The sequence below is a fragment of the Lepisosteus platostomus genome, chromosome 8 (genome assembly GCF_059453375.1).
Source record: "Lepisosteus platostomus isolate fLepPlt1 chromosome 8, fLepPlt1.hap1, whole genome shotgun sequence".
Taxonomy (NCBI): Eukaryota; Metazoa; Chordata; class Actinopteri; order Semionotiformes; family Lepisosteidae; genus Lepisosteus; species Lepisosteus platostomus.
This window is the reverse complement of record NC_142618.1, coordinates 34,418,662-34,441,786: the sequence shown is the minus strand read 5'-3', so window position 1 is coordinate 34,441,786 and position 23,125 is coordinate 34,418,662.

The window sequence follows — 23,125 nt, the reverse complement described above, 5'->3', positions numbered from 1 at the left end:
GGATTCAGTTGTCTGAAAAAACGCGTTTATTTCGGGCTGAAAAACACGTTTTGAAAAGTGTACTGTTACTGCCCCATAACTTACATGGGGTTGACCAAACTTGCAGAAACATGTTTATTTCTGCTGAAAAACATGTTTTGACACTTTCAGCACACTGGGGTTAAGATCTGAGTGTGTGGGCTATTCTGAGCCTTGCTGCTACATGGGTATTCAGTTGTCTGAAAAAACGCGTTTATTTCGGGCTGAAAAACACGTTTTGAAAAGTGTATTGTTACTGCCCCATAACTTACATGGGGTTGACCAAACTTGCAGAAACATGTTTATTTCTGCTGAAAAACATGTTTTGACACTTTCAGCACACTGGGGTTAAGATCTGAGTGTGTGGGCTCTTCTGAGCCTTGTTGCTACATGGGGATTCAGTTGTCTGAAAAAACGCGTTTATTTCGGGCTGAAAAACACGTTTTGAAAAGTGTACTGTTACTGCCCCATAACTTACATGGGGTTGACCAAACTTGCAGAAACATGTTTATTTCTGCTGAAAAACATGTTTTGACACTTTCAGCACACTGGGGTTAAGATCTGAGTGTGTGGGCTCTTCTGAGCCTTGTTGCTACATGGGGATTCAGTTGTCTGAAAAAACGCGTTTATTTCGGGCTGAAAAACACGTTTTGAAAAGTGTACTGTTACTGCCCCATAACTTACATGGGGTTGACCAAACTTGCAGAAACATGTTTATTTCTGCTGAAAAACATGTTTTGACACTTTCAGCACACTGGGGTTAAGATCTGAGTGTGTGGGCTCTTCTGAGCCTTGCTGCTACATGGGTATTCAGTTGTCTGAAAAAACGCGTTTATTTCGGGCTGAAAAACACGTTTTGAAAAGTGTACTGTTACTGCCCCATAACTTACATGGGGTTGACCAAACTTGCAGAAACATGTTTATTTCTGCTGAAAAACACGTTTTGACCCTTTCTGCACACTGGGGTTAAGAGCTGAGTGTGTGGGCTCTTCTGAGACTTGTTGCTACATGGGGATTCAGTTGTCTGAAAAAACGCGTTTATTTCGGGCTGAAAAACACGTTTTGAAAAGTGTACTGTTACTGCCCCATAACTTACATGGGGTTGACCAAACTTGCAGAAACATGTTTATTTCTGCTGAAAAACATGTTTTGACACTTTCAGCACACTGGGGTTAAGATCTGAGTGTGTGGGCTATTCTGAGCCTTGCTGCTACATGGGTATTCAGTTGTCTGAAAAAACGCGTTTATTTCGGGCTGAAAAACACGTTTTGAAAAGTGTACTGTTACTGCCCCATAACTTACATGGGGTTGACCAAACTTGCAGAAACATGTTTATTTCTGCTGAAAAACATGTTTTGACACTTTCAGCACACTGGGGTTAAGATCTGAGTGTGTGGGCTCTTCTGAGCCTTGTTGCTACATGGGGATTCAGTTGTCTGAAAAAACGCGTTTATTTCGGGCTGAAAAACACGTTTTGAAAAGTGTACTGTTACTGCCCCATAACTTACATTGGGTTGACCAAACTTGCAGAAACATGTTTATTTCTGCTGAAAAACATGTTTTGACACTTTCAGCACACTGGGGTTAAGATCTGAGTGTGTGGGCTCTTCTGAGCCTTTTTGCTACATGGGGATTCAGTTGTCTGAAAAAACGCGTTTATTTCGGGCTGAAAAACACGTTTTGAAAAGTGTACTGTTACTGCCCCATAACTTACATGGGGTTGACCAAACTTGCAGAAACATGTTTATTTCTGCTGAAAAACATGTTTTGACACTTTCAGCACACTGGGGTTAAGATCTGAGTGTGTGGGCTCTTCTGAGCCTTGTTGCTACATGGGGATTCAGTTGTCTGAAAAAACGCGTTTATTTCGGGCTGAAAAACACGTTTTGAAAAGTGTACTGTTACTGCCCCATAACTTACATGGGGTTGACCAAACTTGCAGAAACATGTTTATTTCTGCTGAAAAACATGTTTTGACACTTTCAGCACACTGGGGTTAAGATCTGAGTGTGTGGGCTCTTCTGAGCCTTACTGCTACATGGGGATTCAGTTGTCTGAAAAAACGCGTTTATTTCGGGCTGAAAAACACGTTTTGCAGAGTGTACTGTTACTGCCCCATAACTTACATGGGGTTGACCAAACTTGCAGAAACATGTTTATTTCTGCTGAAAAACACGTTTTGACCCTTTCTGCACACTGGGGTTAAGATCTGAGTGTGTGGGCTCTTCTGAGCCTTGCTGCTACATGGGTATTCAGTTGTCTGAAAAAACGCGTTTATTTCGGGCTGAAAAACACGTTTTGAAAAGTGTACTGTTACTGCCCCATAACTTACATGGGGTTGACCAAACTTGCAGAAACATGTTTATTTCTGCTGAAAAACATGTTTTGACACTTTCAGCACACTGGGGTTAAGATCTGAGTGTGTGGGCTCTTCTGAGCCTTGCTGCTACATGGGGATTCAGTTGTCTGAAAAAACGCGTTTATTTCGGGCTGAAAAACACGTTTTGCAGAGTGTACTGTTACTGCCCCATAACTTACATGGGATTGACCAAACTTGCAGAAACATGTTTATTTCTGCTGAAAAACACGTTTTGACCCTTTCTGCACACTGGGGTTAAGAGCTGAGTGTGTGGGCTCTTCTGAGACTTGCTGCTACATGGGTATTCAGTTGTCTGAAAAAACGCGTTTATTTCGGGCTGAAAAACACGTTTTGAAAAGTGTACTGTTACTGCCCCATAACTTACATGGGGTTGACCAAACTTGCAGAAACATGTTTATTTCTGCTGAAAAACATGTTTTGACACTTTCAGCACACTGGGGTTAAGATCTGAGTGTGTGGGCTCTTCTGAGCCTTGTTGCTACATGGGGATTCAGTTGTCTGAAAAAACGCGTTTATTTCGGGCTGAAAAACACGTTTTGAAAAGTGTACTGTTACTGCCCCATAACTTACATGGGGTTGACCAAACTTGCAGAAACATGTTTATTTCTGCTGAAAAACATGTTTTGACACTTTCAGCACACTGGGGTTAAGATCTGAGTGTGTGGGCTCTTCTGAGCCTTGCTGCTACATGGGTATTCAGTTGTCTGAAAAAACGCGTTTATTTCGGGCTGAAAAACACGTTTTGAAAAGTGTACTGTTACTGCCCCATAACTTACATGGGGTTGACCAAACTTGCAGAAACATGTTTATTTCTGCTGAAAAACATGTTTTGAACCTTTCTGCACACTGGGGTTAAGATCTGAGTGTGTGGGCTCTTCTGAGCCTTGCTGCTACATGGGGATTCAGTTGTCTGAAAAAACGCGTTTATTTCGGGCTGAAAAACACGTTTTGCAGAGTGTACTGTTACTGCCCCATAACTTACATGGGGTTGACCAAACTTGCAGAAACATGTTTATTTCTGCTGAAAAACATGTTTTGACACTTTCAGCACACTGGGGTTAAGATCTGAGTGTGTGGGCTCTTCTGAGCCTTGTTGCTACATGGGGATTCAGTTGTCTGAAAAAACGCGTTTATTTCGGGCTGAAAAACACGTTTTGAAAAGTGTACTGTTACTGCCCCATAACTTACATGGGGTTGACCAAACTTGCAGAAACATGTTTATTTCTGCTGAAAAACACGTTTTGACACTTTCAGCACACTGGGGTTAAGAGCTGAGTGTGTGGGCTCTTCTGAGCCTTGCTGCTACATGGGTATTCAGTTGTCTGAAAAAACGCGTTTATTTCGGGCTGAAAAACACGTTTTGAAAAGTGTACTGTTACTGCCCCATAACTTACATGGGGTTGACCAAACTTGCAGAAACATGTTTATTTCTGCTGAAAAACATGTTTTGACACTTTCAGCACACTGGGGTTAAGATCTGAGTGTGTGGGCTCTTCTGAGCCTTGTTGCTACATGGGGATTCAGTTGTCTGAAAAAACGCGTTTATTTCGGGCTGAAAAACACGTTTTGAAAAGTGTACTGTTACTGCCCCATAACTTACATGGGGTTGACCAAACTTGCAGAAACATGTTTATTTCTGCTGAAAAACATGTTTTGACACTTTCAGCACACTGGGGTTAAGATCTGAGTGTGTGGGCTCTTCTGAGCCTTGCTGCTACATGGGTATTCAGTTGTCTGAAAAAACGCGTTTATTTCGGGCTGAAAAACACGTTTTGAAAAGTGTACTGTTACTGCCCCATAACTTACATGGGGTTGACCAAACTTGCAGAAACATGTTTATTTCTGCTGAAAAACATGTTTTGAACCTTTCTGCACACTGGGGTTAAGATCTGAGTGTGTGGGCTCTTCTGAGCCTTGCTGCTACATGGGGATTCAGTTGTCTGAAAAAACGCGTTTATTTCGGGCTGAAAAACACGTTTTGAAAAGTGTACTGTTACTGCCCCATAACTTACATGGGGTTGACCAAACTTGCAGAAACATGTTTATTTCTGCTGAAAAACATGTTTTGAAACTTTCTGCACACTGGGGTTAAGATCTGAGTGTGTGGGCTCTTCTGAGCCTTGCTGCTACATGGGGATTCAGTTGTCTGAAAAAACGCGTTTATTTCGGGCTGAAAAACACGTTTTGAAAAGTGTACTGTTACTGCCCCATAACTTACATGGGGTTGACCAAACTTGCAGAAACATGTTTATTTCTGCTGAAAAACATGTTTTGACACTTTCAGCACACTGGGGTTAAGATCTGAGTGTGTGGGCTCTTCTGAGCCTTGCTGCTACATGGGGATTCAGTTGTCTGAAAAAACGCGTTTATTTCGGGCTGAAAAACACGTTTTGCAGAGTGTACTGTTACTGCCCCATAACTTACATGGGGTTGACCAAACTTGCAGAAACATGTTTATTTCTGCTGAAAAACACGTTTTGACCCTTTCTGCACACTGGGGTTAAGATCTGAGTGTGTGGGCTCTTCTGAGCCTTGCTGCTACATGGGTATTCAGTTGTCTGAAAAAACGCGTTTATTTCGGGCTGAAAAACACGTTTTGAAAAGTGTACTGTTACTGCCCCATAACTTACATGGGGTTGACCAAACTTGCAGAAACATGTTTATTTCTGCTGAAAAACATGTTTTGACACTTTCAGCACACTGGGGTTAAGATCTGAGTGTGTGGGCTCTTCTGAGCCTTGTTGCTACATGGGGATTCAGTTGTCTGAAAAAACGCGTTTATTTCGGGCTGAAAAACACGTTTTGAAAAGTGTACTGTTACTGCCCCATAACTTACATGGGGTTGACCAAACTTGCAGAAACATGTTTATTTCTGCTGAAAAACATGTTTTGACACTTTCAGCACACTGGGGTTAAGATCTGAGTGTGTGGGCTCTTCTGAGCCTTGCTGCTACATGGGTATTCAGTTGTCTGAAAAAACGCGTTTATTTCGGTCTGAAAAACACGTTTTGAAAAGTGTACTGTTACTGCCCCATAACTTACATGGGGTTGACCAAACTTGCAGAAACATGTTTATTTCTGCTGAAAAACATGTTTTGAACCTTTCTGCACACTGGGGTTAAGATCTGAGTGTGTGGGCTCTTCTGAGCCTTGCTGCTACATGGGGATTCAGTTGTCTGAAAAAACGCGTTTATTTCGGGCTGAAAAACACGTTTTGCAGAGTGTACTGTTACTGCCCCATAACTTACATGGGGTTGACCAAACTTGCAGAAACATGTTTATTTCTGCTGAAAAACACGTTTTGACCCTTTCTGCACACTGGGGTTAAGAGCTGAGTGTGTGGGCTCTTCTGAGACTTGTTGCTACATGGGGATTCAGTTGTCTGAAAAAACGCGTTTATTTCGGGCTGAAAAACACGTTTTGAAAAGTGTACTGTTACTGCCCCATAACTTACATGGGGTTGACCAAACTTGCAGAAACATGTTTATTTCTGCTGAAAAACATGTTTTGACACTTTCAGCACACTGGGGTTAAGATCTGAGTGTGTGGGCTATTCTGAGCCTTGCTGCTACATGGGTATTCAGTTGTCTGAAAAAACGCGTTTATTTCGGGCTGAAAAACACGTTTTGAAAAGTGTACTGTTACTGCCCCATAACTTACATGGGGTTGACCAAACTTGCAGAAACATGTTTATTTCTGCTGAAAAACATGTTTTGACACTTTCAGCACACTGGGGTTAAGATCTGAGTGTGTGGGCTCTTCTGAGCCTTGTTGCTACATGGGGATTCAGTTGTCTGAAAAAACGCGTTTATTTCGGGCTGAAAAACACGTTTTGAAAAGTGTACTGTTACTGCCCCATAACTTACATGGGGTTGACCAAACTTGCAGAAACATGTTTATTTCTGCTGAAAAACACGTTTTGACCCTTTCTGCACACTGGGGTTAAGAGCTGAGTGTGTGGGCTCTTCTGAGACTTGTTGCTACATGGGGATTCAGTTGTCTGAAAAAACGCGTTTATTTCGGGCTGAAAAACACGTTTTGAAAAGTGTACTGTTACTGCCCCATAACTTACATGGGGTTGACCAAACTTGCAGAAACATGTTTATTTCTGCTGAAAAACATGTTTTGACACTTTCAGCACACTGGGGTTAAGATCTGAGTGTGTGGGCTATTCTGAGCCTTGCTGCTACATGGGTATTCAGTTGTCTGAAAAAACGCGTTTATTTCGGGCTGAAAAACACGTTTTGAAAAGTGTACTGTTACTGCCCCATAACTTACATGGGGTTGACCAAACTTGCAGAAACATGTTTATTTCTGCTGAAAAACATGTTTTGACACTTTCAGCACACTGGGGTTAAGATCTGAGTGTGTGGGCTCTTCTGAGCCTTGTTGCTACATGGGGATTCAGTTGTCTGAAAAAACGCGTTTATTTCGGGCTGAAAAACACGTTTTGAAAAGTGTACTGTTACTGCCCCATAACTTACATTGGGTTGACCAAACTTGCAGAAACATGTTTATTTCTGCTGAAAAACATGTTTTGACACTTTCAGCACACTGGGGTTAAGATCTGAGTGTGTGGGCTCTTCTGAGCCTTTTTGCTACATGGGGATTCAGTTGTCTGAAAAAACGCGTTTATTTCGGGCTGAAAAACACGTTTTGAAAAGTGTACTGTTACTGCCCCATAACTTACATGGGGTTGACCAAACTTGCAGAAACATGTTTATTTCTGCTGAAAAACATGTTTTGACACTTTCAGCACACTGGGGTTAAGATCTGAGTGTGTGGGCTCTTCTGAGCCTTGTTGCTACATGGGGATTCAGTTGTCTGAAAAAACGCGTTTATTTCGGGCTGAAAAACACGTTTTGAAAAGTGTACTGTTACTGCCCCATAACTTACATGGGGTTGACCAAACTTGCAGAAACATGTTTATTTCTGCTGAAAAACATGTTTTGACACTTTCAGCACACTGGGGTTAAGATCTGAGTGTGTGGGCTCTTCTGAGCCTTACTGCTACATGGGGATTCAGTTGTCTGAAAAAACGCGTTTATTTCGGGCTGAAAAACACGTTTTGCAGAGTGTACTGTTACTGCCCCATAACTTACATGGGGTTGACCAAACTTGCAGAAACATGTTTATTTCTGCTGAAAAACACGTTTTGACCCTTTCTGCACACTGGGGTTAAGATCTGAGTGTGTGGGCTCTTCTGAGCCTTGCTGCTACATGGGTATTCAGTTGTCTGAAAAAACGCGTTTATTTCGGGCTGAAAAACACGTTTTGAAAAGTGTACTGTTACTGCCCCATAACTTACATGGGGTTGACCAAACTTGCAGAAACATGTTTATTTCTGCTGAAAAACATGTTTTGACACTTTCAGCACACTGGGGTTAAGATCTGAGTGTGTGGGCTCTTCTGAGCCTTGCTGCTACATGGGGATTCAGTTGTCTGAAAAAACGCGTTTATTTCGGGCTGAAAAACACGTTTTGCAGAGTGTACTGTTACTGCCCCATAACTTACATGGGATTGACCAAACTTGCAGAAACATGTTTATTTCTGCTGAAAAACACGTTTTGACCCTTTCTGCACACTGGGGTTAAGAGCTGAGTGTGTGGGCTCTTCTGAGACTTGCTGCTACATGGGTATTCAGTTGTCTGAAAAAACGCGTTTATTTCGGGCTGAAAAACACGTTTTGAAAAGTGTACTGTTACTGCCCCATAACTTACATGGGGTTGACCAAACTTGCAGAAACATGTTTATTTCTGCTGAAAAACATGTTTTGACACTTTCAGCACACTGGGGTTAAGATCTGAGTGTGTGGGCTCTTCTGAGCCTTGTTGCTACATGGGGATTCAGTTGTCTGAAAAAACGCGTTTATTTCGGGCTGAAAAACACGTTTTGAAAAGTGTACTGTTACTGCCCCATAACTTACATGGGGTTGACCAAACTTGCAGAAACATGTTTATTTCTGCTGAAAAACATGTTTTGACACTTTCAGCACACTGGGGTTAAGATCTGAGTGTGTGGGCTCTTCTGAGCCTTGCTGCTACATGGGTATTCAGTTGTCTGAAAAAACGCGTTTATTTCGGGCTGAAAAACACGTTTTGAAAAGTGTACTGTTACTGCCCCATAACTTACATGGGGTTGACCAAACTTGCAGAAACATGTTTATTTCTGCTGAAAAACATGTTTTGAACCTTTCTGCACACTGGGGTTAAGATCTGAGTGTGTGGGCTCTTCTGAGCCTTGCTGCTACATGGGGATTCAGTTGTCTGAAAAAACGCGTTTATTTCGGGCTGAAAAACACGTTTTGCAGAGTGTACTGTTACTGCCCCATAACTTACATGGGGTTGACCAAACTTGCAGAAACATGTTTATTTCTGCTGAAAAACATGTTTTGACACTTTCAGCACACTGGGGTTAAGATCTGAGTGTGTGGGCTCTTCTGAGCCTTGTTGCTACATGGGGATTCAGTTGTCTGAAAAAACGCGTTTATTTCGGGCTGAAAAACACGTTTTGAAAAGTGTACTGTTACTGCCCCATAACTTACATGGGGTTGACCAAACTTGCAGAAACATGTTTATTTCTGCTGAAAAACACGTTTTGACACTTTCAGCACACTGGGGTTAAGAGCTGAGTGTGTGGGCTCTTCTGAGCCTTGCTGCTACATGGGTATTCAGTTGTCTGAAAAAACGCGTTTATTTCGGGCTGAAAAACACGTTTTGAAAAGTGTACTGTTACTGCCCCATAACTTACATGGGGTTGACCAAACTTGCAGAAACATGTTTATTTCTGCTGAAAAACATGTTTTGACACTTTCAGCACACTGGGGTTAAGATCTGAGTGTGTGGGCTCTTCTGAGCCTTGTTGCTACATGGGGATTCAGTTGTCTGAAAAAACGCGTTTATTTCGGGCTGAAAAACACGTTTTGAAAAGTGTACTGTTACTGCCCCATAACTTACATGGGGTTGACCAAACTTGCAGAAACATGTTTATTTCTGCTGAAAAACATGTTTTGACACTTTCAGCACACTGGGGTTAAGATCTGAGTGTGTGGGCTCTTCTGAGCCTTGCTGCTACATGGGTATTCAGTTGTCTGAAAAAACGCGTTTATTTCGGGCTGAAAAACACGTTTTGAAAAGTGTACTGTTACTGCCCCATAACTTACATGGGGTTGACCAAACTTGCAGAAACATGTTTATTTCTGCTGAAAAACATGTTTTGAACCTTTCTGCACACTGGGGTTAAGATCTGAGTGTGTGGGCTCTTCTGAGCCTTGCTGCTACATGGGGATTCAGTTGTCTGAAAAAACGCGTTTATTTCGGGCTGAAAAACACGTTTTGAAAAGTGTACTGTTACTGCCCCATAACTTACATGGGGTTGACCAAACTTGCAGAAACATGTTTATTTCTGCTGAAAAACATGTTTTGAAACTTTCTGCACACTGGGGTTAAGATCTGAGTGTGTGGGCTCTTCTGAGCCTTGCTGCTACATGGGGATTCAGTTGTCTGAAAAAACGCGTTTATTTCGGGCTGAAAAACACGTTTTGAAAAGTGTACTGTTACTGCCCCATAACTTACATGGGGTTGACCAAACTTGCAGAAACATGTTTATTTCTGCTGAAAAACATGTTTTGACACTTTCAGCACACTGGGGTTAAGATCTGAGTGTGTGGGCTCTTCTGAGCCTTGTTGCTACATGGGGATTCAGTTGTCTGAAAAAACGCGTTTATTTCGGGCTGAAAAACACGTTTTGAAAAGTGTACTGTTACTGCCCCATAACTTACATGGGGTTGACCAAACTTGCAGAAACATGTTTATTTCTGCTGAAAAACATGTTTTGACACTTTCAGCACACTGGGGTTAAGATCTGAGTGTGTGGGCTCTTCTGAGCCTTGCTGCTACATGGGGATTCAGTTGTCTGAAAAAACGCGTTTATTTCGGGCTGAAAAACACGTTTTGCAGAGTGTACTGTTACTGCCCCATAACTTACATGGGGTTGACCAAACTTGCAGAAACATGTTTATTTCTGCTGAAAAACACGTTTTGACCCTTTCTGCACACTGGGGTTAAGATCTGAGTGTGTGGGCTCTTCTGAGCCTTGCTGCTACATGGGTATTCAGTTGTCTGAAAAAACGCGTTTATTTCGGGCTGAAAAACACGTTTTGAAAAGTGTACTGTTACTGCCCCATAACTTACATGGGGTTGACCAAACTTGCAGAAACATGTTTATTTCTGCTGAAAAACATGTTTTGAACCTTTCTGCACACTGGGGTTAAGATCTGAGTGTGTGGGCTCTTCTGAGCCTTGCTGCTACATGGGGATTCAGTTGTCTGAAAAAACGCGTTTATTTCGGGCTGAAAAACACGTTTTGCAGAGTGTACTGTTACTGCCCCATAACTTACATGGGGTTGACCAAACTTGCAGAAACATGTTTATTTCTGCTGAAAAACATGTTTTGACACTTTCAGCACACTGGGGTTAAGATCTGAGTGTGTGGGCTCTTCTGAGCCTTGTTGCTACATGGGGATTCAGTTGTCTGAAAAAACGCGTTTATTTCGGGCTGAAAAACACGTTTTGAAAAGTGTACTGTTACTACCCCATAACTTACATGGGGTTGACCAAACTTGCAGAAACATGTTTATTTCTGCTGAAAAACATGTTTTGACACTTTCAGCACACTGGGGTTAAGATCTGAGTGTGTGGGCTCTTCTGAGCCTTGCTGCTACATGGGGATTCAGTTGTCTGAAAAAACGCGTTTATTTCGGGCTGAAAAACACGTTTTGCAGAGTGTACTGTTACTGCCCCATAACTTACATGGGGTTGACCAAACTTGCAGAAACATGTTTATTTCTGCTGAAAAACACGTTTTGACCCTTTCTGCACACTGGGGTTAAGATCTGAGTGTGTGGGCTCTTCTGAGCCTTGCTGCTACATGGGTATTCAGTTGTCTGAAAAAACGCGTTTATTTCGGGCTGAAAAACACGTTTTGAAAAGTGTACTGTTACTGCCCCATAACTTACATGGGGTTGACCAAACTTGCAGAAACATGTTTATTTCTGCTGAAAAACATGTTTTGACACTTTCAGCACACTGGGGTTAAGATCTGAGTGTGTGGGCTCTTCTGAGCCTTTTTGCTACATGGGGATTCAGTTGTCTGAAAAAACGCGTTTATTTCGGGCTGAAAAACACGTTTTGAAAAGTGTACTGTTACTGCCCCATAACTTACATGGGGTTGACCAAACTTGCAGAAACATGTTTATTTCTGCTGAAAAACATGTTTTGACACTTTCAGCACACTGGGGTTAAGATCTGAGTGTGTGGGCTCTTCTGAGCCTTGCTGCTACATGGGGATTCAGTTGTCTGAAAAAACGCGTTTATTTCGGGCTGAAAAACACGTTTTGCAGAGTGTACTGTTACTGCCCCATAACTTACATGGGGTTGACCAAACTTGCAGAAACATGTTTATTTCTGCTGAAAAACACGTTTTGACCCTTTCTGCACACTGGGGTTAAGATCTGAGTGTGTGGGCTCTTCTGAGCCTTGCTGCTACATGGGTATTCAGTTGTCTAAAAAAACGCGTTTATTTCGGGCTGAAAAACACGTTTTGAAAAGTGTACTGTTACTGCCCCATAACTTACATGGGGTTGACCAAACCTGCAGAAACATGTTTATTTCTGCTGAAAAACATGTTTTGACACTTTCAGCACACTGGGGTTAAGATCTGAGTGTGTGGGCTCTTCTGAGCCTTGCTGCTACATGGGGATTCAGTTGTCTGAAAAAACGCGTTTATTTCGGGCTGAAAAACACGTTTTGAAAAGTGTGCTGTTACTGCCCCATAACTTACATGGGGTTGACCAAACTTGCAGAAACATGTTTATTTCTGCTGAAAAACATGTTTTGAACCTTTCTGCACACTGGGGTTAAGATCTGAGTGTGTGGGCTCTTCTGAGCCTTGCTGCTACATGGGGATTCAGTTGTCTGAAAAAACGCGTTTATTTCGGGCTGAAAAACACGTTTTGCAGAGTGTACTGTTACTGCCCCATAACTTACATGGGGTTGACCAAACTTGCAGAAACATGTTTATTTCTGCTGAAAAACATGTTTTGACACTTTCAGCACACTGGGGTTAAGATCTGAGTGTGTGGGCTCTTCTGAGCCTTGTTGCTACATGGGGATTCAGTTGTCTGAAAAAACGCGTTTATTTCGGGCTGAAAAACACGTTTTGAAAAGTGTACTGTTACTGCCCCATAACTTACATGGGGTTGACCAAACTTGCAGAAACATGTTTATTTCTGCTGAAAAACATGTTTTGACACTTTCTGCACACTGGGGTTAAGAGCTGAGTGTATGGGCTCTTTTGAGCCTTGCAGTTACATAGGGATTCAGTTGTCTGAAAAAACGCGTTTATTTCGGGCTGAAAAACACGTTTTCAAAAGTGTGCTGTTACTGCCCCATAACTTACATGGGGTTGACCAAACTTGCAGAAACATGTTTATTTCTGCTGAAAAACATGTTTTGACACTTTCAGCACACTGGGGTTAAGATCTGAGTGTGTGGGCTCTTCTGAGCCTTGCTGCTACATGGGTATTCAGTTGTCTGAAAAAACGCGTTTATTTCGGGCTGAAAAACACGTTTTGAAAAGTGTACTGTTACTGCCCCATAACTTACATGGGGTTGACCAAACTTGCAGAAACATGTTTATTTCTGCTGAAAAACATGTTTTGACACTTTCAGCACACTGGGGTTAAGATCTGAGTGTGTGGGCTCTTCTGAGCCTTGTTGCTACATGGGGATTCAGTTGTCTGAAAAAACGCGTTTATTTCGGGCTGAAAAACACGTTTTGAAAAGTGTACTGTTACTGCCCCATAACTTACATGGGGTTGACCAAACTTGCAGAAACATGTTTATTTCTGCTGAAAAACATGTTTTGACACTTTCAGCACACTGGGGTTAAGATCTGAGTGTGTGGGCTCTTCTGAGCCTTGCTGCTACATGGGGATTCAGTTGTCTGAAAAAACGCGTTTATTTCGGGCTGAAAAACACGTTTTGCAGAGTGTACTGTTACTGCCCCATAACTTACATGGGGTTGACCAAACTTGCAGAAACATGTTTATTTCTGCTGAAAAACATGTTTTGACACTTTCTGCACACTGGGGTTAAGAGCTGATTGTATGGGCTCTTTTGAGCCTTGCAGTTACATAGGGATTCAGTTGTCTGAAAAAACGCGTTTATTTCGGGCTGAAAAACACGTTTTCAAAAGTGTGCTGTTACTGCCCCATAACTTACATGGGGTTGACCAAACTTGCAGAAACATGTTTATTTCTGCTGAAAAACATGTTTTGACACTTTCAGCACACTGGGGTTAAGATCTGAGTGTGTGGGCTCTTCTGAGCCTTGCTGCTACATGGGTATTCAGTTGTCTGAAAAAACGCGTTTATTTCGGGCTGAAAAACACGTTTTGAAAAGTGTACTGTTACTGCCCCATAACTTACATGGGGTTGACCAAACTTGCAGAAACATGTTTATTTCTGCTGAAAAACATGTTTTGACACTTTCAGCACACTGGGGTTAAGATCTGAGTGTGTGGGCTCTTCTGAGCCTTGTTGCTACATGGGGATTCAGTTGTCTGAAAAAACGCGTTTATTTCGGGCTGAAAAACACGTTTTGAAAAGTGTACTGTTACTGCCCCATAACTTACATGGGGTTGACCAAACTTGCAGAAACATGTTTATTTCTGCTGAAAAACATGTTTTGACACTTTCAGCACACTGGGGTTAAGATCTGAGTGTGTGGGCTCTTCTGAGCCTTGCTGCTACATGGGGATTCAGTTGTCTGAAAAAACGCGTTTATTTCGGGCTGAAAAACACGTTTTGCAGAGTGTACTGTTACTGCCCCATAACTTACATGGGGTTGACCAAACTTGCAGAAACATGTTTATTTCTGCTGAAAAACATGTTTTGACACTTTCAGCACACTGGGGTTAAGATCTGAGTGTGTGGGCTCTTCTGAGCCTTGCTGCTACATGGGGATTCAGTTGTCTGAAAAAAACGCGTTTATTTCGGGCTGAAAAACACGTTTTGCAGAGTGTACTGTTACTGCCCCATAACTTACATGGGGTTGACCAAACTTGCAGAAACATGTTTATTTCTGCTGAAAAACACGTTTTGACCCTTTCTGCACACTGGGGTTAAGATCTGAGTGTGTGGGCTCTTCTGAGCCTTGCTGCTACATGGGTATTCAGTTGTCTGAAAAAACGCGTTTATTTCGGGCTGAAAAACACGTTTTGAAAAGTGTACTGTTACTGCCCCATAACTTACATGGGGTTGACCAAACTTGCAGAAACATGTTTATTTCTGCTGAAAAACATGTTTTGACACTTTCAGCACACTGGGGTTAAGATCTGAGTGTGTGGGCTCTTCTGAGCCTTGTTGCTACATGGGGATTCAGTTGTCTGAAAAAACGCGTTTATTTCGGGCTGAAAAACACGTTTTGAAAAGTGTACTGTTACTGCCCCATAACTTACATGGGGTTGACCAAACTTGCAGAAACATGTTTATTTCTGCTGAAAAACACGTTTTGACCCTTTCTGCACACTGGGGTTAAGAGCTGAGTGTGTGGGCTCTTCTGAGACTTGCTGCTACATGGGTATTCAGTTGTCTGAAAAAACGCGTTTTTTTCGGGCTGAAAAACACGTTTTGAAAAGTGTACTGTTACTGCCCCATAACTTACATGGGGTTGACCAAACTTGCAGAAACATGTTTATTTCTGCTGAAAAACATGTTTTGACACTTTCAGCACACTGGGGTTAAGATCTGAGTGTGTGGGCTCTTCTGAGCCTTGTTGCTACATGGGGATTCAGTTGTCCGAAAAAACGCGTTTATTTCGGGCTGAAAAACACGTTTTGAAAAGTGTACTGTTACTGCCCCATAACTTACATGGGGTTGACCAAACTTGCAGAAACATGTTTATTTCTGCTGAAAAACATGTTTTGACACTTTCTGCACACTGGGGTTAAGAGCTGAGTGTATGGGCTCTTTTGAGCCTTGCAGTTACATAGGGATTCAGTTGTCTGAAAAAACGCGTTTATTTCGGGCTGAAAAACACGTTTTCAAAAGTGTGCTGTTACTGCCCCATAACTTACATGGGGTTGACCAAACTTGCAGAAACATGTTTATTTCTGCTGAAAAACATGTTTTGACACTTTCAGCACACTGGGGTTAAGATCTGAGTGTGTGGGCTCTTCTGAGCCTTGCTGCTACATGGGTATTCAGTTGTCTGAAAAAACGCGTTTATTTCGGGCTGAAAAACACGTTTTGAAAAGTGTACTGTTACTGCCCCATAACTTACATGGGGTTGACCAAACTTGCAGAAACATGTTTATTTCTGCTGAAAAACATGTTTTGACACTTTCAGCACACTGGGGTTAAGATCTGAGTGTGTGGGCTCTTCTGAGCCTTGTTGCTACATGGGGATTCAGTTGTCTGAAAAAACGCGTTTATTTCGGGCTGAAAAACACGTTTTGAAAAGTGTACTGTTACTGCCCCATAACTTACATGGGGTTGACCAAACTTGCAGAAACATGTTTATTTCTGCTGAAAAACATGTTTTGACACTTTCAGCACACTGGGGTTAAGATCTGAGTGTGTGGGCTCTTCTGAGCCTTGCTGCTACATGGGGATTCAGTTGTCTGAAAAAACGCGTTTATTTCGGGCTGAAAAACACGTTTTGCAGAGTGTACTGTTACTGCCCCATAACTTACATGGGGTTGACCAAACTTGCAGAAACATGTTTATTTCTGCTGAAAAACATGTTTTGACACTTTCAGCACACTGGGGTTAAGATCTGAGTGTGTGGGCTCTTCTGAGCCTTGTTGCTACATGGGGATTCAGTTGTCTGAAAAAACGCGTTTATTTCGGGCTGAAAAACACGTTTTGAAAAGTGTACTGTTACTGCCCCATAACTTACATGGGGTTGACCAAACTTGCAGAAACATGTTTATTTCTGCTGAAAAACATGTTTTGACACTTTCTGCACACTGGGGTTAAGAGCTGAGTGTATGGGCTCTTCTGAGCCTTGCAGTTACATAGGGATTCAGTTGTCTGAAAAAACGCGTTTATTTCGGGCTGAAAAACACGTTTTCAAAAGTGTGCTGTTACTGCCCCATAACTTACATGGGGTTGACCAAACTTGCAGAAACATGTTTATTTCTGCTGAAAAACATGTTTTGACACTTTCAGCACACTGGGGTTAAGATCTGAGTGTGTGGGCTCTTCTGAGCCTTGCTGCTACATGGGTATTCAGTTGTCTGAAAAAACGCGTTTATTTCGGGCTGAAAAACACGTTTTGAAAAGTGTACTGTTACTGCCCCATAACTTACATGGGGTTGACCAAACTTGCAGAAACATGTTTATTTCTGCTGAAAAACATGTTTTGACACTTTCAGCACACTGGGGTTAAGATCTGAGTGTGTGGGCTCTTCTGAGCCTTGTTGCTACATGGGGATTCAGTTGTCTGAAAAAACGCGTTTATTTCGGGCTGAAAAACACGTTTTGAAAAGTGTACTGTTACTGCCCCATAACTTACATGGGGTTGACCAAACTTGCAGAAACATGTTTATTTCTGCTGAAAAACATGTTTTGACACTTTCAGCACACTGGGGTTAAGATCTGAGTGTGTGGGCTCTTCTGAGCCTTGCTGCTACATGGGGATTCAGTTGTCTGAAAAAACGCGTTTATTTCGGGCTGAAAAACACGTTTTGCAGAGTGTACTGTTACTGCCCCATAACTTACATGGGGTTGACCAAACTTGCAGAAACATGTTTATTTCTGCTGAAAAACATGTTTTGACACTTTCAGCACACTGGGGTTAAGATCTGAGTGTGTGGGCTCTTCTGAGCCTTGCTGCTACATGGGGATTCAGTTGTCTGAAAAAAACGCGTTTATTTCGGGCTGAAAAACACGTTTTGCAGAGTGTACTGTTACTGCCCCATAACTTACATGGGGTTGACCAAACTTGCAGAAACATGTTTATTTCTGCTGAAAAACACATTTTGACCCTTTCTGCACACTGGGGTTAAGATCTGAGTGTGTGGGCTCTTCTGAGCCTTGCTGCTACATGGGTATTCAGTTGTCTGAAAAAACGCGTTTATTTCGGGCTGAAAAACACGTTTTGAAAAGTGTACTGTTACTGCCCCATAACTTACATGGGGTTGACCAAACTTGCAGAAACATGTTTATTTCTGCTGAAAAACATGTTTTGACACTTTCAGCACACTGGGGTTAAGATCTGAGTGTGTGGGCTCTTCTGAGCCTTGTTGCTACATGGGGATTCAGTTGTCTGAAAAAACGCGTTTATTTCGGGCTGAAAAACACGTTTTGAAAAGTGTACTGTTACTGCCCCATAACTTACATGGGGTTGACCAAACTTGCAGAAACATGTTTATTTCTGCTGAAAAACATGTTTTGACACTTTCAGCACACTGGGGTTAAGATCTGAGTGTGTGGGCTCTTCTGAGCCTTGCTGCTACATGGGGATTCAGTTGTCTGAAAAAACGCGTTTATTTCGGGCTGAAAAACACGTTTTGCAGAGTGTACTGTTACTGCCCCATAACTTACATGGGATTGACCAAACTTGCAGAAACATGTTTATTTCTGCTGAAAAACACGTTTTGACCCTTTCTGCACACTGGGGTTAAGAGCTGAGTGTGTGGGCTCTTCTGAGACTTGCTGCTACATGGGTATTCAGTTGTCTGAAAAAACGCGTTTTTTTCGGGCTGAAAAACACGTTTTGAAAAGTGTACTGTTACTGCCCCATAACTTACATGGGGTTGACCAAACTTGCAGAAACATGTTTATTTCTGCTGAAAAACATGTTTTGACACTTTCAGCACACTGGGGTTAAGATCTGAGTGTGTGGGCTCTTCTGAGCCTTGTTGCTACATGGGGATTCAGTTGTCTGAAAAAACGCGTTTATTTCGGGCTGAAAAACACGTTTTGAAAAGTGTACTGTTACTGCCCCATAACTTACATGGGGTTGACCAAACTTGCAGAAACATGTTTATTTCTGCTGAAAAACATGTTTTGACACTTTCAGCACACTGGGGTTAAGATCTGAGTGTGTGGGCTCTTCTGAGCCTTGCTGCTACATGGGTATTCAGTTGTCTGAAAAAACGCGTTTATTTCGGTCTGAAAAACACGTTTTCAAAAGTGTGCTGTTACTGCCCCATAACTTACATGGGGGTGACCAAACTTGCAGAAACATGTTTATTTCTGCTGAAAAACACGTTTTGACACTTTCTGCACACTGGGGTTAAGAGCTGAGTGCGTGGGCTCTTTTGAGCCTTTCAGATACATAGGGATTCAGTTGTCTGAAAAAACATGTTTATTTCGGGCTGAAAAACACGTTTTCAAAAGTGTGCTGTTACTGCCCCATAACTTACATGGGGGTGACCAAACTTGCAGAAACATGTTTATTTCTGCTGAAAAAACATGTTTTGACACTTTCTGCACACTGGGGTTAAGAGCTGAGTGTGTGGGCTCTTTTGAGCCTTGCAGTTACACAGGGATTCAGTTGTCTGAAAAAACGCGTTCATTTCGGGCTGAAAAACACGTTTTTAAAAGTGTCCTGTTACTGCCCCATAACTTACATGGGGGTGACCAAACTTGCAGAAACATGTTTATTTCTGCTGAAAAACACGTTTTGACACTTTCTGCACACTGGGGTTAAGAGCTGAGTGTGTGGGCTCTTTTGAGCCTTTCAGTTACATAAGGATTCAGTTGTCTGAAAAAACGCGTTTATTTCGGGCTGAAAAACACGTTTTCAAAAGTGTGCTGTTACTGCCCCATAACTTACATGGGGGTGACCAAACTTGCAGAAACATGTTTATTTCTGCTGAAAAACATGTTTTGACACTTTCTGCACACTGGGGTTAAGAGCTGAGTGTGTGGGCTCTTTTGAGCCTTTCAGTTACATAGGGATTCAGTTGTCTGAAAAAACACGTTTATTTCGGGCTGAAAAACACGTTTTCAAAAGTGTGCTGTTACTGCCCCATAACTTACATGGGGGTGACCAAACTTGCAGAAACTTGTTTATTTCTGCTGAAAAACATGTTTTGACACTTTCTGCACACTGGGGTTAAGAGCTGAGTGTGTGGGCTCTTTTGAGCCTTGCAGTTACACAGGGATTCAGTTGTCTGAAAAAACGCGTTTATTTCGGGCTGAAAAACACGTTTTTAAAAGTGTCCTGTTACTGTCCCATAACTTACATGGGGGTGACCAAACTTGCAGAAACATGTTTATTTCTGCTGAAAAACACGTTTTGACACTTTCTGCACACTGGGGTTAAGAGCTGAGTGTGTGGGCTCTTTTGAGCCTTTCAGTTACATAGGGATTCAGTTGTCTGAAAAAACGCGTTTATTTCGGGCTGAAAAACACGTTTTCAAAAGTGTGCTGTTACTGCCCCATAACTTACATGGGGGTGACCAAACTTGCAGAAACATGTTTATTTCTGCTGAAAAACATGTTTTGACACTTTCTGCACACTGGGGTTAAGAGCTGAGTGTGTGGGCTCTTTTGAGCCTTGCAGTTACATAGGGATTCAGTTGTCTGAAAAAACGCGTTTATTTCGGGCTGAAAAACACGTTTTCAAAAGTGTGCTGTTACTGCCCCATAACTTACATGGGGTTGACCAAACTTGCAGAAACATGTTTATTTCTGCTGAAAAACACGTTTTGACACTTTCTGCACACTGGGGTTAAGAGCTGAGTGTGTGGGCTCTTTTGAGCCTTTCAGTTACATAGGGATTCAGTTGTCTGAAAAAACACGTTTATTTCGGGCTGAAAAACACGTTTTCAAAAGTGTGCTGTTACTGCCCCATAACTTACATGGGGGTGACCAAACTTGCAGAAACTTGTTTATTTCTGCTGAAAAACATGTTTTGACACTTTCTGCACACTGGGGTTAAGAGCTGAGTGTGTGGGCTCTTTTGTGCCTTGCAGTTACATAGGGATTCAGTTGTCTGAAAAAACGCGTTTATTTCGGGCTGAAAAACACGTTTTCAAAAGTGTGCTGTTACTGCCCCATAACTTACATGGGGTTGACCAAACTTGCAGAAACATGTTTATTTCTGCTGAAAAACACGTTTTGACACTTTCTGCACACTGGGGTTAAGAGCTGAGTGTGTGGGCTCTTTTGAGCCTTTCAGTTACATAGGGATTCAGTTGTCTGAAAAAACGCGTTTATTTCGGGCTGAAAAACACGTTTTGAAAAGTGTACTGTTACTGCCCCATAACTTACATGGGGTTGACCAAACTTGCAGAAACATGTTTATTTCTGCTGAAAAACATGTTTTGACACTTTCAGCACACTGGGGTTAAGATCTGAGTGTGTGGGCTCTTCTGATCCTTGTTGCTACATGGGGATTCAGTTGTCTGAAAAAACGCGTTTATTTCGGGCTGAAAAACACGTTTTGAAAAGTGTACTGTTACTGCCCCATAACTTACATGGGGTTGACCAAACTTGCAGAAACATGTTTATTTCTGCTGAAAAACATGTTTTGACACTTTCAGCACACTGGGGTTAAGATCTGAGTGTGTGGGCTCTTCTGAGCCTTGTTGCTACATGGGGATTCAGTTGTCTGAAAAAACGCGTTTATTTCGGGCTGAAAAACACGTTTTGAAAAGTGTACTGTTACTGCCCCATAACTTACATGGGGTTGACCAAACTTGCAGAAACATGTTTATTTCTGCTGAAAAACATGTTTTGACACTTTCAGCACACTGGGGTTAAGATCTGAGTGTGTGGGCTCTTCTGAGCCTTGTTGCTACATGGGGATTCAGTTGTCTGAAAAAACGCGTTTATTTCGGGCTGAAAAACACGTTTTGAAAAGTGTACTGTTACTGCCCCATAACTTACATGGGGTTGACCAAACTTGCAGAAACATGTTTATTTCTGCTGAAAAACATGTTTTGACACTTTCAGCACACTGGGGTTAAGATCTGAGTGTGTGGGCTCTTCTGAGCCTTGCTGCTACATGGGGATTCAGTTGTCTGAAAAAACGCGTTTATTTCGGGCTGAAAAACACGTTTTGCAGAGTGTACTGTTACTGCCCCATAACTTACATGGGGTTGACCAAACTTGCAGAAACATGTTTATTTCTGCTGAAAAACACGTTTTGTCCCTTTCTGCACACTGGGGTTAAGATCTGAGTGTGTGGGCTCTTCTGAGCCTTGCTGCTACATGGGTATTCAGTTGTCTGAAAAAACGCGTTTATTTCGGGCTGAAAAACACGTTTTGAAAAGTGTACTGTTACTGCCCCATAACTTACATGGGGTTGACCAAACTTGCAGAAACATGTTTATTTCTGCTGAAAAACATGTTTTGACACTTTCAGCACACTGGGGTTAAGATCTGAGTGTGTGGGCTCTTCTGAGCCTTGTTGCTACATGGGGATTCAGTTGTCTGAAAAAACGCGTTTATTTCGGGCTGAAAAACACGTTTTGAAAAGTGTACTGTTACTGCCCCATAACTTACATGGGGTTGACCAAACTTGCAGAAACATGTTTATTTCTGCTGAAAAACATGTTTTGACACTTTCAGCACACTGGGGTTAAGATCTGAGTGTGTGGGCTCTTCTGAGCCTTGCTGCTACATGGGGATTCAGTTGTCTGAAAAAACGCGTTTATTTCGGGCTGAAAAACACGTTTTGCAGAGTGTACTGTTACTGCCCCATAACTTACATGGGATTGACCAAACTTGCAGAAACATGTTTATTTCTGCTGAAAAACACGTTTTGACCCTTTCTGCACACTGGGGTTAAGAGCTGAGTGTGTGGGCTCTTCTGAGACTTGCTGCTACATGGGTATTCAGTTGTCTGAAAAAACGCGTTTATTTCGGGCTGAAAAACACGTTTTGAAAAGTGTACTGTTACTGCCCCATAACTTACATGGGGTTGACCAAACTTGCAGAAACATGTTTATTTCTGCTGAAAAACATGTTTTGACACTTTCAGCACACTGGGGTTAAGATCTGAGTGTGTGGGCTCTTCTGAGCCTTGTTGCTACATGGGGATTCAGTTGTCTGAAAAAACGCGTTTATTTCGGGCTGAAAAACACGTTTTGAAAAGTGTACTGTTACTGCCCCATAACTTACATGGGGTTGACCAAACTTGCAGAAACATGTTTATTTCTGCTGAAAAACATGTTTTGAACCTTTCTGCACACTGGGGTTAAGATCTGAGTGTGTGGGCTCTTCTGAGCCTTGCTGCTACATGGGGATTCAGTTGTCTGAAAAAACGCGTTTATTTCGGGCTGAAAAACACGTTTTGAAAAGTGTACTGTTACTGCCCCATAACTTACATGGGGTTGACCAAACTTGCAGAAACATGTTTATTTCTGCTGAAAAACATGTTTTGACACTTTCAGCACACTGGGGTTAAGATCTGAGTGTGTGGGCTCTTCTGAGCCTTGCTGCTACATGGGGATTCAGTTGTCTGAAAAAACGCGTTTATTTCGGGCTGAAAAACACGTTTTGCAGAGTGTACTGTTACTGCCCCATAACTTACATGGGGTTGACCAAACTTGCAGAAACATGTTTATTTCTGCTGAAAAACACGTTTTGACCCTTTCTGCACACTGGGGTTAAGATCTGAGTGTGTGGGCTCTTCTGAGCCTTGCTGCTACATGGGTATTCAGTTGTCTGAAAAAACGCGTTTATTTCGGGCTGAAAAACACGTT